We start from the raw sequence: 5,001 nt of genomic DNA, 5'->3' as shown, positions 1-5,001 counted from the left end.
ACATGTTAAAATCACAAGGCAAGCCTGATTAGGACTTCCTATTTGAGTTATATCATAAATCTGACTCTATTGTTATCACTTATATACCATGCTTAGGATCTAAATTTAGACATTAATTGTATATGAGTCATGATGTTTATATGTACTGTATGTAGAGGTATATATGAGCATTTCACTGGTCTTTCATGCTCCCTTTAATTGAAGTCCTACTTATTTAAAATATGTCGCCTTAGTATTTTGCCTTTAAACTTGAGGGTCTGCCTAGAACCCCCTTTTATAGTATAGGAGTCCTAAACTCCACCGTGACTGATAGGAAGGGACATGTAACAGCATGCAATAGGAGTCGAGACCAACCCTCACTTTAATTACCTTCACGGGGTGGGAAAGGGTAGATATAGATATTATGACCGGTGCGTTAATACCACGTGTAGCCCCTCTTTGAGGAGTGTCATACCAGGTATAGTATTGATGTGATCCATATTATAAACAAACCTAGGACACCCCCTTTACATTCCCAAATATGTTTAGATTGTAATTCTTTTCAAAATCTTGCTTTTCATTAACTGCTTTCCAAACATCTGTGTACTTAAACTTAAATCACCTACTATTTAAGCCATACTTGTTTATTTGCTACTTGTACAAATTCACAAAAATCTGTTTGGCCAGGAACCACACTAGTGGATCCTGAGGGGTACCTAACACCTTTCCCTTGGGATAATTTCAAGACCTTACCCTGTCTATGGTTACCAAACGTAGTTATAAATGAACCCTATAGGTGCCCTAATACATCTTAAAATCGTTAGGTGGAGACTCTGCAAAATGCAAACACCCTTTCCCAAAAGGAAAGAGTTATCCCAACCAAAAATGTCATAAACTCGATTTCGCGAGAAAAAGGGGGCGAAACACATACTAGGACTGACTGATGTTGATTCGAGACCCGATGTTATTCAAGATCCAGAAGAAAATTAATATATTAAGACAACTACTGAAGAACTCGAAGTTGTAGTGCTATTTATACAGTGGACAGACAGAAAAGTTTACATTGAAGCTAATTCAAGCCCAGAAGTGAAAGGTAAGTTAATCGAATTTTTATGAGCTAACGCAGATTACTTTGTTTGGTTGCATTCAAATATGACAGGTACACTACCGGAGGAGATGATCACAAACTAAATAAAGATTCATCATACCCACCTGTCAGCAGATGAAGAGGAAGAAAGGATCCTTCTCAAGTGATCCAAGATAAACTACAAAATCTTTTAAAAGATTTTCCCGAGTTCAGCTTTATCGATAAGCTCCCCATCCTTCATAGTTGCCGGGTCTAGACGATTTGTGCACATATTGTGTATATATGTAGATAGGTTATGGGTAGGTCGGGGCCCTGTTCCAATCACAGTACATCCATCGGTAGAGGCTTGTAGACATATCCTGTCAGTTAGTGCAGTATGTAGGGCTTGTAGGCCCTGTATGTATTTTTTGTTGGTTTTTCAATTATAATATCTATGACGGACTTTCCGGCCCAGCTTTATGTTGACCTTTAGTTAGTGTTAGTCTCTATTCAGTTTTATATTTTGCTTCGCACATTATCTTGTAATGTGGCCCAACACCAAAGTATGACATTACATGTTTAGAGTCTCTTTGTCGCAAGTGGTACGCAAGGATATGGGAGGCACCAGGTTCCGGTCTCGCCTCTAAGCTCGGAGCGTGACATAACCAAATAGAAATGGACCCTCTAGATGAAGACAAAACTTCATTTATTACAGACAGGGGACTTATTGTTATAAAGATATGTGATTTGGATTGAAAAATGATGGAGCCATATATCAAAGATTGGTGACTAAAATGTTTCATGAACATCTGGGAAAAACTATGAAAGCTTACATAGACGATATGTTAATCAAGTCAGCACAGGCGGGTGATCATTTTCGACGCTTGACAAACACTTTCGAGATTCGCCGCAAGTATAATATGAAGCTAAATCCAGAAACCTATTCTTTTGGCGTGGTTCTGGTAAGTTTTTAGGTTTTCTTGTTTCTAATAGGGGTATTTAAGTAAATCCTGCACAGATCAAATATATCGAGGAAATACAAATATACTCATGAGCAAAAATGAAGTGCAGAGATTAATAGGAAGGATAACAGCCATAGGAGGTTTATATCAAAGTCGTAAGAAAAAAGATTTATATTCTTTTTAGTATTGAAGAAGCAACATCAGTTTGAATGGATTGATGAGTGACAACAAGATCTCAAGGACTTAAAGCCATATCTATCAAATCCGCCTTTGCTAGCCAAGCCAAAAGATGGTGAAAGGCTGTTTATTTACCTTGTTGTGTCAGAAGTGGCAGTAAGTGCAGTGTTTGTACAAGAGGATAAAGGTAAGAAATCCCCAATTTATTATGTTAGTAAATCTTTACTAGATGCACAGACACGATATCCACACTTAAAAATCTTGCTTTAGCATTAGTTATGGCATCTAGAATAAAAACGCAGGTTTTAGCAGATTTTGTTGTGGATTTTAGCACGAATTTAGTTCTTGAAGCAGAAAAGGAACTACAACTATTTACCGGAGCTAATCCACGGACATGGACCCTATTTACCGAAGGTTCTTCAATTGTTAAAGTAGCGGGTTTAGCAATTGTACCGATTCCACCTTCAGGGGAAGTCATAAGACAAGCAATAAAGTATTATCCAATCACTAACAATGAGGCAAAGTACGGAGATGTGATTGCATACTTAGAATTAGCACAAGAACTTGGTATAGAACAAATTGTGATCAAAAGTGACTCGCAATTGGTGGTTAACTAGATGCAGGGGACTTACATGGCAGGAGAAACACGAATGCAACAATACTTGGAAAATGTATGAGAATTTCTTAGAAAATTTCAGACATGGAAGGTCGTGCAGATACCTAGGGAAGAGAATGCAGAAGCAGATGCGTTGGTAAAGCTCGCATCTATTGTGGACGTAATAAATGTAGAAAATGCTATCGTGGTATATTTGTTTCATTCGTCACTCGACTAAGACAAGAGTGAGGTAAATTTTAGTAATCTAACTTGGGATTGGAGAAACGAATTTGTGAACTTTTTGCAGCATGATATCTTGCCTAAGGACAAGAAGAAGTCACCATTTCTTTGACAAAAAGCTGATTGGTATTTCTTAATTCATGCAAATTTATATCAGAATATGTCTGTCGGACCTTTAGCAAGGTGCCTTGGTCTATCCCAAATGGAGTATGTGATGAGAGAAGTATATTAGGGGCATTGCAGCAATCACGCCGGGGGAAGATCATTGATAAAGACATTAATAAGAGCAAGATATTATTGGCCAAAAATAGAAGAAGAAGTAAAACACTTTGTAGGCAGGTGCGATAAATGTCAACGATATGCCAATAACATGCACCGCCCGGTAGAATTATTGCATTCAGTTATTTCACCATGGCCCTTCATGAAATGGTGCACAGACATTGTAGGGTCGTTGCCTCAAACTAAAGGAAAGGTTTTTGAAATAGGTAGAAGAAGGTTCTTTCAAACAGGTGCGGGCAAAAGAAGTCAAGGATTTTACCTGGCGAAACATTATATGTCGATTTGGGGTTCCAAAGGAAATCGTATGTGACAATGGCCCCCAATTCATAGGCACGAAAATCACAGAATTCTTTCAAAGTTTACAGATTAAACGGAGTACATCCGCATCTTACCACCCTGCAGCCAACGGACAAGCTGAATCGACAAATAAAGTTATTGTCAATAATTTGAAGAAGTGATTAGAAGAATCAAAATGGAAATTGCCAAAAGTATTACCGGGGGTGTTATGGGCTTATGGAACGATAGCAAAAAACAAGTACGGGTGAGACTCCATTTTTTACTTGTATGTTGTGCAGAAGCATTGATTCTGGTAGAGATAGGTGAATCAAGTACGAGATACGCACATGCTACTGAGGAGGCAAATAAGGAGGAGATGGGAGTAAATTTGGATTAATTAGAAGAAAGAGAATCAGCACTAATCCGAATGGCAGCTAAAATACAAATGATTGAACGATATCACAACATGAAAGCTAATTTGAGATGCTTCAAGATTGGGGACTTCGTCCTCAAAAAGGTGTTCCGGTCACCAAAAGCGGCCAATGCAAGAAAGCTAAGCTAAAATTGGGAAGACCTATATAGGGTTGGAGGCATCACTGGAAAAACGAAATACGAGTTGGAAACCATGGATGAAAAGGTACCACAATCAATCCAGAATGCAGTTCATTTGAAGAAGTATTACTTCTAGATGAGGAAGGTACGCACGGGCAGGTATAACACAAGTTCAATTTATTTTGTTCTTTTGAATTTTACTAACCATTTTAGATGATCGTAAAAAAGTTGGGCCGTACCAAATGATGATATTAAATCCGAAAGATATGCGAAATTTGATACGCTCAAATTACACTTTAATTAAGTAGTGTAAGGCACTCAGTGTCAAATATAATAACTCAACAAGGTTGGGGTCGAACCCCACATGGAATATGGTGTGAAAAGCTTACTTTAGTAGTGTGAAACTTGACCTAAGTCGTAATTCTATTCCGTTAACGTAACAAGGGAATGGTATGATTGTCAATTAAAGAGATAACCAATTGTAATTTTGAGAATGTAAATGATTTGATTAAGGAAACCAAGGTTGTATCCCCGTTAATGGAATGTAATGCTATCAGTATTAATATGATATAATGTTAATGGAAGGTCCATTGATATGCAAATGATTTCTGAATGACTACCCAATATTTTCCAATAGTTGAGTAGTAGTTTCCCTTTATAATTTTTCCAAATATAAAAGAGTTGCAATTTATAAAAAACCAATTTATGTCAAGTGGAACCCACTTATTCCTACGCGATTCTATTAAATAAGATTTAAAGTCTTGAGTTCTTGATATTCAATTCTACCAAACCCTAACTCACTTTTTCAAGTAAAGAAAGAGTAAAATGGAATTGATTAATGTTTGCAACCACTAACCATAAATAAAGAACAAGAA

Source organism: Nicotiana tabacum, chromosome 10 (genome assembly GCF_000715075.1).
Source record: "Nicotiana tabacum cultivar K326 chromosome 10, ASM71507v2, whole genome shotgun sequence".
NCBI classification, from domain to species: domain Eukaryota; kingdom Viridiplantae; phylum Streptophyta; class Magnoliopsida; order Solanales; family Solanaceae; genus Nicotiana; species Nicotiana tabacum.
The sequence above is the reverse complement of the archived record's forward strand: the minus strand, read 5'-3'. Positions refer to the sequence as shown.